General features: G+C 41.4%; 1 protein-coding gene and 1 pseudogene across 2 annotated transcripts in view; one reads left to right on the top strand and one right to left on the bottom strand.

The window, feature by feature from the left end:
- Positions 1-11588, top strand: part of TSPAN3 (tetraspanin 3) — a 91566-nt gene that overhangs the window by 28518 nt on the left and 51460 nt on the right. The gene's annotated exons all lie outside the window — the stretch shown is intronic.
- On the bottom strand, positions 6719-9114 carry LOC102752715 (annotated as a pseudogene).

Genomic DNA, 11588 nt, shown 5'->3' with positions numbered 1-11588 from the left:
GCTTGGAAGTGTTTCTTTCTCTTGAATTTTTGGGAGTAGTCTGAGGAGGATAGGTTTTAGTTTTTCCTTGAATGTTTGGTAAAACTCCCCTGAGAAGCCATATGGCCCCAGGATTTTGTTTGTGGAAGCTTTTTTTTTTTTTTTAAATTTATTGATTTTTTTACAGAGAGAAAGGTAGAGGTATAGAGAGTTAGAAACATCAATAAGAGAGAAACATTGAAGCTGCCTCCTGCCACCTACTGAGGATGTGCCCACAACCAAGGTACATGCCCTTGACCTTAATCGAACCCGGGACCCTTCACTCTGTAGGCCAAAGCTCTATCTACTGAGCCAAACCAGTTAGGGCTATGGAAACTTTTTGATGACTGCTTCAATTTCTTCCATAGATATCAACCTATTGAGATTTTTAAATTCTTCCAGATTGAGTTTTGGAAGGTTGTATTTTTCTAGGAGTATGTACATTTCCTCCCAGTTGTCTAGTTTGTTGGAATAGAGTTGTTCATAGTATTTTTTAACAATCCTTTGTATTTCTGTGGGGTCTGTTGTTATTTCACCTCTTTAATTTCTGATTTTGTTTATTTGAGACCTCTAATTTGCTTCTTGGTGAGCCTGGCTAGAGGTTCATCAGTCATGTTTATTCTTTCAAAGAACCAGCTCTTCGTTTGTATTGGGTTTTTTTTTGGTCTCTATGTCATTCATTTCTGCTCTGGTCTTTAATCTATCCTTCCTTCTGCTCACTCTGGACTTTTCTTGTTGCTCTCTTTCTAATTCTCTAAGTTGTAGAATTAGGTGATTTACTACCATTTTTTTCTTGTTTTTTTGAGGTAGGCCTGTAGAGCTATAAAGCTCCCTCTCAGGAATGGTTTCATTGTATTCCATAGATTTTGGATTGTTTTGTTTTCATTGTCATTAGTTTCCAGGATGTTTTTAATTTCTTCTTTGATCTCATTGGTAACCCAATCATTATTTAAGAGCATGCTATTCAGCTTCTAATTGTTTGAATTTTTTGGATTGTTTTTATTGTAGTTTATTTCTAACAATACGCAATTGTGGTCTTAGAAGATGCTTGATATGATTTCAGTCTTCTTGAATTTGGTGAGACTTTGCTTGTGACCCAATATGTGGTCTAATTTTGACAATATCCCATGTACACTTGAGAAGAACGTATATTCCATGGCTTTGGGGTGAAATGTTCCGAAGATGTCAATTAAGTCCGTCTGATGTAGTGAGTCATTTAGGATTGCTGTTACTTTGCTGATCTTTTTTCTAGAGCAGCAGTTCTCAACCTGTGACGATGGGTTCTTAAACTGGACCAGAGGGCCAGAACAAAAGCATGGATGGAGTGTTTGTGTGAACTAATATAAATTCAAAGTAAACATCATTACATAAAAGGGTACGGTCCTTTTTTTTTGTTAGTTTTATTCATTTCAGATATGCCGGATCCTGCCCGTGGGCCATAGTTTGCCCACGGCTGGTCTAGAGGATTTATCCAGCAATGTCAGTGCAGTATTAAAGTCCCCTTTCATGTTTGTATTGTTGTCAATCTCTCCCTTGATATCTTCCAGGAGTTTTTTTTTTTCTTTATGTATTTGGGTGTTCCTGCATTGGGTCCATATATGGTTATCAGGGTTACATGCTCTTGTTGTAGCCATACCTTTAGTATTATGAAGTGGCCTTCCGTATCTCTTGTTATGGCCTTCACTTTGAGGTCTATTTTGTCGGATATAAGTATTGCTATCCCAACTTTTTTCATTTCCATTTGCCTAAAAGATACTTTTTCATCCCTTCACTTTCAGTCTGTGTGAGTCCCATGTTCTGAGGTGTCTCTTGTAGACATCATATATATGGGTCATGTTTTTTTATCCATTCAGCCACTCGACGTTTTTTGATTGGAGCATTTAGTTCATTTACGTTTAAAGTTATTATTGAAAGGTACTTGTTTGTAGTCATTTTTATTTTTGTGCCTGTGTTCTTTCTTACCTTTTTATTTCTTCTTTTTACAGCATTCCCTTTAGCATTTATTGCATTGCTGGCTTGTAACTTTCTGTCTCTCTCTTGCAGCCTTTAAGATTTTCTCTTTGTCTTGAACATTTGTCATTTTAATTATGATGTGTCTTGGTGTGGGTCTTTTTTGGTTCATCTTGTTTGGGCCTCTCTATGCTGTGTGACTTTTTTCCCCCCACCTTAGGGAAGTTTTCTGACTTTATTTCTTCAAATAGGTTTTCTAACCCTTGTTCCTCTTCCTGTTGTTCTGGAACCCCTATTATTCGTATGTGGCTTCGTTTCATATTGTCCCATAACTCCCTTAGACTCTCTGCCTGTCTTTTAATTTTTTCTCCAATTGCAGTTCAGTTTGGGTGTGTTTTGCTTCCCTGTCTTCTAATTCGCTAATTCGGTCCTCCACTTCTTCTAGTCTACTGTTGAAAGTTTCCATGGTGTTTTTTATTGCAGCTATATCACTCTTTATTTCTTCTTGACTCTTACATAAGGATTTGATTTTTTCATCCACCTGTTTTATGAACTGCATGACTCCTATTCTGAATTCTTTTTTGACATATTGCATGCCTCTGTTTCACTTAGCTGCTTTTCTGGCGATCCCTCCTTTTCTTTCATTTGGGGGTTTCTTTGTGTACCCATTTTGACCTTACTGATGGATCTAGATGTTGAGTTGTGTGCGGGCTACTCCTTGGGTGGCAGTGGCTCCTCGGGCTGCTGCTGCTCCTTGTGTGGCCACGGCAGTGGCTGCTCCTCATTTGGCAGCGGCTGCTCCTCTTTTGGCAGCGGCTGCTCCTCTTTTGGCAGCAGCTGCTCCTCATTTGGCAGTGGCTGTTCCTCATTTGGCAGCGGCTCCTCTGGTGGGTGCTGTTTGCAGCAGTGGTGGCTCCTCTGGCTGGTGTGGGGAGGCTACTTGGACACCTGCTGCTCCTTAGACGGGGGTGGGCTGATCATGAAGCTGCTGCTCCTCAGTTGGGGGCGGGATGCACGTGGCTGCTGCTCCTCAGATGGGTGTGTGCTGCTCACGTGGCTGCTGCTCCATGGATGGGGCTGACTGCATGCGACCGTTGCTTCTCTGATGGGGTGGGCTTCTTGTGAGGCTGCTGCTCCTTGGACGGGGGCAGGTTGCTCGCAGGGATGCTGCTTCCCATATGTGGGAGGGCTGCTCTTGCAGCTGCTGCTCCTTGGATGGGGGCAGGCTGCTCGCATATCTGCTACTCCTCAGACAGGGCACAGGCTGCATGTGCAGCTGCTGCTCCACGGACAGGAGTTAGCTGCACATATTGCTGCTGCTCCTTAGATAGGAGGAGGCCTCTCACCTGGCTGCTGCTCGTTAGATGGGTGCAGGCTGTGTGTAGCTGCTGCTCCTTGGATGGGGGCCGCCTGCTCACACAGTTGCTGCTCCTCAAACAGGGGCAGGCTGCTCGTGTGGCTGCTTTTCTTTGTATGGGGGCAGGTTGCTTGTACAGCTGGTGCTCCTTGTACATGTGCAGGGTGCAATCTTTGTGGGATGCTGCTCCTCAGTTGTGGGCTGGCTGCTCATGCGTCTGCTGCTCCTTGGATGGGTGCAGCCTGCTCATGTGGTTGCTGCTCCTCGGATAGGGGAGTGGGCTGCTCACACAGCTGCTACTCCTTGGACAGGGGCAGGCCACGTGAGGCTGCTGCTCTTTGGCCTGGAGCGGGCTGCTCACGGTACTGCTGCTTCTTAAACAGGAGTGGCTGCTCACTTGTCTGCTGCTTGCGTAGTTGCAGTACCCTAGGCTTTCTCCAGAGGTCCTCTACCCTTTCCAGCTACAAATTGTCTCACCAGCTGAGTCTCATTCGCCAATTCGGAGTGGATGTTATTCGTTTCGGCTGCTCATTCTATCTGCTCTGGGACAAGTCTTGGGACACGCCCTTCTATTCCACCGCCATTTTTTCCCTCTCTTAACATTTCTTATAATACTTGTATAGTGGCAATGAACTCTTTTAGCTTTCTTTTGTCTGGAAAACTCTTTATTTCTCCTTGAAAGTGGCCTTGGTGGTAGACTAAGTTTGGTTGTAAGTCTTTGCTTTTCATCACTTTAAATATTTTGTGCCAGTCATGTCTGGCCTGAAATATTTCTGTTGAGAAATCAGCTGGAAGTCTTATGAGAGCTCCTTTGTAGTTAACTGCCTTTTTCTTGCTGCTTTTAAGATTTCCTCTTTGTCTTTAACCTTTGCTGTTTCAGTTATGCTGGGTCTTGGCGTATGTTTCTTTTGGTTCATCTTCTGTGCTTGTATGTCTATTTCTTTCACCAGGTTAGGGAAGTATTTGTCATTATTCCAATTGATTTTAAATTTCTTGCTCTCTCTCTCTTCTCTTTTTGGTATCCCTATGATGTGAATGTTGGTACACTTGATGAGGCTTCTTAAACTATGATCATTATTTTGATTTTTTTTTTTTTGCTGTCCTGATTAGGTGTTTTCTACTACCTTGTCTTCCAAATGGCTGATTATGTCATCTTCTTCATATAATCTACTGTTGATTCCCTCTGATGTATTCTTCATTTCTGTTATTGTATTCTTTATTTCTGACTGGTTGTCTTTATTTGTCTATCTCCCTTTATATATTGCCCATCTTTTTGTCTGAGATAATTGAGCATCCTTTTAACCAGTGTTTTGAACTGCATTAGGTAGATTACTTGTCTCCATTTTGTTTTATTTTTTTTTCTGTAGTTTTGTTCTATTTTTCATTTTGGACATGTGCCTGTCTCCTTATTTTGGCTGCCTTCCTGTGTTTGTTTTTATGAATTAGATAGAGGTGCTATGACTCCTAGTCTTGGTAAAGTGCCTTGATGTAGTAGGTGTCCTGTAGGGTTCATTGGCACAATCTTTCTTGTCACCCGGGGCAGGAGCTTCAGGTGTGTCCCTGTGTAGGTTATGTGTAATCTTCTGTCATAGTTGAGCCTGATTGCTGTTGGCAAGTCATTCGTAAAGGTGGACCCTCAGGCTGATTGGTTGTGTGGCTCAGCAGTGACTACAGTGGAGTAGCTACTGTCCAGGGCTGACCCTATGGAAGAAGATTTTGCTGTATCAGGACTCTGGTGCCTGCTGAGTCTGCCATTTGGGTGTGTTGTTTGTGGAGGTGTTGGGTATGTGGTGTTCTCTGAAGCTGGCCACCATGTTTATTGGTTCTGGGCCTTTTACGAGGGGCGTGGTCCTGGCCAAGGTCAACTGCTGCCTGTACCCTGCCTTGTGCAACTTGGTATGAGCAACAAAGTGACCTGCAGAAGGTTGCCACTTGGGCTGGGCTTGGAGGTTCCTTTGGGAAGCTAATCTGTGAACTGAAGCCTGCTGCCACTAGTGCTGGGCTTGAGTCTGCTTAGCAAGAAGTATGGGACACCCCAAAGCCAGATGGTGCTTATTTGGAGTGCATGAACCTTTGAGAGATTTTGAAATTCTACAGCATGAGCTAAGACAGGCCCTTTGTATGGAAAAGCTACTGGAGGCAGGTTGGTGGGCCTGTAAGTTGGTTAGGGTAGGGTCTTGGGGAATCACCAGGGGCCCAGTTCAATCAGAAGAGGTTTTAAAGTCAGCCCCATGCAGGACTCAGTTTTCTCTCCACATCTGGTCTCAGTAAAGCTGGGTCTGAGATTTCCCACTCTACTTGTGCTCCCAGTTCTCTGCAGTGTGGGTCAAAAATCCACGATATGCCCTGCCATCAACACCACATGTTGGAGCAGTTCTTGTGGCTCCATAAGTGGGAGGAGAGACCTCACTGGATGTGGGAGAATCCACCTCCAGGTGGGAGAATCTTCTCCCCCTTCCTCACCCCACACAGTTTATTCACTCTCTGGGGCTCTATAGAAAGCCTTTCAGGAAAACAGAGGGTCACTCAAAGTCACTGCTGGTTATAATCCTCAGCCCCCCACTCCCCCTTTTGTTTGGAGCCAAACACTGCAGCACAGCCTTTACCCATACTCAGAGCCTAGGGTGAATGGCTTCCTTTAGAGCTGCCAACAATAGCTGTGCTCTTTGACTGAGAAGGTGAAGACCCTGCCTCCCAGGCAGACAGAGTTCCCCTGGATCTCTTTGCCTGATGCTATTCAGGCTCTCCTTCCTGTCTCTGCTGCTCTGGGTTTGGGATCCCTGTATGGGGATGGGAGTCCATACTTCCAAGGTGAGGGAGCTTTGCAGCCAATATCACTCGGGCCTCTCAGCTGAGCACTAGCTCTATGGGGGCTCCACCTTTCTACAACTCTCCATCTCTTAACAGTCTCTATGTTGTTTCTTCAGTGCTCCTTAGGCAAAATATGTCCAATCAGCTATACTTCTCTTATTTTTTCAAGCTGAGTGTGCAGTAATTTTAGCTGTAAAATATTATTAGGCTGCAGCCATCTTGCCCCTCCTGCTATATTCTTTCTGATTGGTGTTTCGGGATTCTTAAGATATATTCCTGGAAGTGGAATCATTGGGTCAAAACGCAGTTCCATTTTAAATTTTTTGAGGAAACTTCATACTCTTTTCCATAGTGGCTGCAGCAATCTGTATTCCCACCAGCAGTGTACTAGGGTTGTCTTTTCTCCACATCTATGCCAGCTCTTGTTTGTTGATTTATTAATGGTAGCCAATGTGGCAGGTGTGAGATGTTACCTCATTGTCTTTTTAATTTGCATAAGTCAATATCTGGACAGTGAGGTAGCTGTTTTCTCCTTGTTACTAGAGCAACTTGTCATTAGATTTTTCTTTTAAAAAAAGACAACCTTTTGCATACTTAAGTGTTCCAAGGCATGCATTGGCACAACACAAACTTCTCCTATCAGATGTAACTAGTCTAGAGTCCAAACATCATGCACAATACCTAGGTAGCAGCAGTGCACTGTGCCCACTCGCACCTCAGTCCTGCGCATTTGTGTATGCTATTTGGAGCATCTGAAGGAGTGTGAATAGTATCTGGAGGAGGAGGGAGGAGGAAACAGCATGAGTGCCTGACTGGGAGGAGGTCAACCGAAGTTGTGCAGGGACAGCCTGAACCTGTCATTGATGCAAACTCAAACATCATTGATGTTCTTCAATAAGAACATTTGATGGAACCCCATGATGGGGTTTTCATCAGCCTCAAGCTGGCCCACAACCATGCTGCGGAGTAGCTATCTGGCGTGGGCTGATGGTCCTGCACTGTGATGCTTGGATTTTCTGGAACTGAAGGCTAGACAACTTCTCCACAGTGGCAGCTTTCCCCTGGAATTGTCCTTCCCATGTAAGGAATGATGCATCGATGTAAATTGCACCTAGTTGGGTTCTGTTGTTATCAAATAACTGGTAGTAATGTTGAATGAAGCTGGATCCAATCTGATCCCAAATTGGTTTGTCTCCCACTCTGGAGCTCACCCAGCCTCTGCTAGTGCTCCAAATTGTCTGCACTGTGGGTCAAAAATCTAGTTTGCAACTATTAAAATAATCATGTGATTTTAATCCTTCATTTTGTTTATATGACGTAACACATTTATTGATTTGCAAATGTTGTACCAGCCTTGTATCCCTGGAATAAATAAAAAGATCATTGTGTATGATCTTTTTAATGTATTGCTGCATCCTATTTACTAATATTTTGTTGAGGATTTTAGCATATATGTTCATCAGGGGTATTGGCCTGTAATTTTCTTTCTTTGTATTGTCTTTATCTGGTTTTAGAATTATGTTGATCAAGCTTACCTCATCAAAATGGATTGGAAGTCTTATTTATTCTTTAATTTTCTGGAATAGTTTGAAGAGGATTGGTGTTAGTTCTTTAAATGTTTGCTAAAACTTGCCTGTGAAGCCATCCTATCCATGACTTTTGTTTGCTGGGAGATTTTTTAAAAAATTATTATTGCTTCAATTTCATCAGCTGTTATCTGTCTATTCAGGCTTTCTGATTCTTCCTGATTGAGTTTTGGAAGATACGTTTCTAGGAATTTGCCCATTTTGCCCAAGTTGTCCAATTTGTTGGCATATCGTATTTTCTAACAATCCTTTGTATTTCTGTGATGCCAGTTGTTATTTCACTTCTTTCATTTTTTTATTTTATGTATTTAGGTCCTCTCTCTGTTTTTTGACGAGTCTAGCCTTGTTTGTCCTTTTTAGTTCCTTTAGGCTTATGGTTAGATTTTTTGATTTTTGGAGATGTTTCTTGTTTTTTTTTTGAGGTAGGAATATATTGCTATGAATTTCTCTCTTAGGATAGCTTTCACTGTGTCCTATAGATTTTGTGTTATTGTGTATTTATTTTCATTTGTCTCAAGGTATATTTTATATCATTGTTAACCCATTCATTGCTTACTAACATGTTATTTACCCTTATGTATGTGTTTGTTTTTGCCTTGTAATTGATTTCTAGTTTTAGACATTTTTTGTTAGAGAAGATGCTTCCTATGATTTGTGTTCTTACATCTATTGATACTTGTTTTGTGTCCTAACATGTGGTCGGTTTTGGAAAATGTTCCATGTGCATTTGAAAGGAATGTATGTTCTGCTGTTTTGGTGTGAATGCTCTGAAAATATCACTTAAATCTATCCAATTTAATGTATCATTTAAATCTGCTATTTTCTTATTTATGTTCTGTTTTGAAGATTATCCAGTGCTGTCAGTAGGGTGTTAAAGTTCTCTACTCTGTATTAGTGTCTATCTCTCCATTTATGTCCACAAATATTTGCTTTATTTATCTAGGGGGCATATGTCTTCCAAGGTTTGTACCCTCTTGTTGGATTGATCCAGCATTATCTTTATGCAATGTTCTTCTTTTTCTCTTATTATAACCATTGTTTTAAAGTTTGTTGTATGAAATATCCTTTTATCCCTCTACTTTTAGTTTGTGTGTTTCTGAAGTGGATCTCTTGTAGACAGCATATATATGGGTCTTGTTTTCTTATCCATTCAGGTACCCTGTTTTTGTTTGCAGGATTTAATTCATTTACATTGAAAGTGATTAAGGATAGGTACGTATCTATTGCCATTTTATTTTTTATATTTGTTCCTTTACCTCCCCCCTTAAAAAAAAGTTTCTTTAATATTTATTGTAATACTGGTTTGTTGGTGATCCACTCCTTTAACTTTTTCTTGTCTGGAAAGCTCTTTATCTCACCTTCCATTTTAATGATAACCTTGCTGGTTATCATTAGTCTTTGTTATAGGTCCTTCCTTTTCATCATTTTGAATATTTTGTGCCAATCACTTTTGGCCTGGCAGTTTCTGTTGTGAAATGAACTGACAGTCTACAGGAGTTCCCTTGTAGGTAACTGTCTTTTTCTTGCTGCTTTTAAGATTCTCTTTTTGTCTTTAATTTTTTTTCATCATTTTAATTATGATGTGTCTTTGTATGGGCCTGTTTAGATCATCTTATTTAGGGTCTCTGCACCTCCTGCACTTGGAAATTTATTTCTTTCACTAGCATATGGAAGTTTTCATTCATAATTTTTTCAAAATGTTCTAAATCTCTTGTTTTTCTCTTTTCTGCTTCTGGTAGCCCTATGATGTGAATATTGTTATGCTTGATGTCATCCCAGAGGTCCTTTAAGCTTCCCTCATTTATTATTACTTTTTCCTTTTCTGATTTGGTGTTGTCTGCTACCTTGTCTTCCAAATTACTAATTTGATCCTCTACTCATCAATCAGCCTCTGAAAGAGACTTGGGCATCACGAGTTGGATGTGGTGGAATCTCAGGGAGTCAGCAGGGTGGAGTGAGTGGTGGTCACCATGTTCATGCAGATTTAGATTTGGTGTCAGTGCTGAGCTTGACACCAGTCAGCAAGCATCTGATGGTACACCAAGGCTAACTGTCACTTGCCTATGGAACTTTTTGGTGGGACAGGGTTTCGGGGAGTTGTCAGGATGAATTGAGTGGTGTTCACCTGGCTAAAGGAGATTCAGATTTGGCTGAATTGGAGAGAGTGCTGAACATAGGAAAGATGGTGCCTATTGGCCATGAGGGAGGGGGGCTCAACACAGGGACAATAGCGGCCATCCCTCCAGCACTTGCCCTGAGCCACACAACTCAGTTTCTCCCTACAAGTATCTGGCATCCCCTGAGTCATTGTCCCTATACCAAAGTCCAAGGTGAGTGTGAGCAAGAGTTTGTGTGCAGGCTCTTTAAGAGGATAGCTGGGTTTCCAGTCTTCACCCAGAGGGACAAAATCCCCACTGATTTTTTAAAAATATATTTTTATTGACTTCAGAGAGTAATGGAGAAGGAGAGAGAGATAGAAACATCAATGATGAGAATCATTGATCACCTGTCTCCTGTACGACCCCCACTGGGGATCAAGCCTGCATATCTTGACTGGGAATCAAACTGCGACCTCTTGGTTCACAGGTCGACACTCAACCACTGAGCCACGCCAGCCAAGCCCCACTGATTTTTATGGCCAGATGTTGTGGGGGCTTCTCTTCTCGGCACTTGTGGCTCCTCAGGGGACACCTTTGCAGCTGAGATATCCCTCTGGTTTCTCAACTGCCTCACATGTGTGTGGGGTTGGCCCATTTTGTCTCTCTGCCCCTTCTACTAGTCTTAATATGACTTATGTCTATTCTTAGTTATAGGATTTTTGTTTAGCTAGTCTCCAAATGGTTCTCCAGGTTGGTTGTTCTATAATTTAGTTGTAATTTTGATGTGGTCATGGCCTGCACCTATTCCTTCATCTTGACTGGAAACTCTAAAAATAATATATTTTAAAAAATTGCCTCCATTATTATAGTTGTCTTAAAAAAAAAAGTCCATGTTATTTAAAAAACATGTTACTTTCTCAACTTTACATAAATGTAGCCTTTTTCTACCAGATCTGATAATGATTTTAATGACCTAGTGTAAGAAAATTTACTGACGATGCCCAAGTTTACTGAGTTCCATAGACTAGACCAGTGATGGCGAACTTTTTGAGCTCGGTGTGTCAGCATTTTGAAAAACCCTAACTTAACTCTGGTGCCATGTCACATATAGAAATTTTTTGATATTTGCAACCATAGTAAAACAAAGACTTATATTTTTGATATTTATTTTATATATTTAAATGCCATTTAACAAAGAAAAGTCAACCAAAAAAATGAGTTCGCGTGTCACCTCTGACATGCGTACCATAGGTTCGCCATCACTGGACTAGACCTAAGAAATAAACTGAGTTTTCAGGTTGAGAGGAATTATTTTGCAGTGTCATTGTGGAGACTATTTTGTAGTTTGAAAATTAATGATTTGGGTGTTAAATTTTAAAGGACGGTGAAGTAATTCTTTTCCTGTGAAAATCTCAAAATGCTCTACAAATTATAACTCATTAAGCCAAATGTTTTAATACTTAGCCTCACAGTATTTGGTTATTCACATATAAGCAAGTGGCATTGGACTGTCAGCATTGAGTTGGTACATAATAATAGCAAAATCACCCTAGCTAGATTGGCTCAGTGAATAGAGCATCGGCCTGCAAACTGAAAGGTCCCAGGTTTGATTCCGGTCAAGGGCACATGCCTGGGTTGTGGGCTCGATCCCCAGTGGGGGACTTGCATGATGCAGCTGATCCATGATTCTCTCTCATCCTGGATGTTTCTATCTCCCTCTCCCTTCCTCTTTGCAATCAATAAAAATATTTTTTAACAAGCTTATGA

This window comes from Myotis davidii, unplaced genomic scaffold, assembly GCF_000327345.1.
Source record: "Myotis davidii unplaced genomic scaffold, ASM32734v1 scaffold1052, whole genome shotgun sequence".
Lineage (NCBI taxonomy): Eukaryota > Metazoa > Chordata > Mammalia > Chiroptera > Vespertilionidae > Myotis > Myotis davidii.
This window is presented reverse-complemented; position numbering and strand designations above follow the sequence as displayed.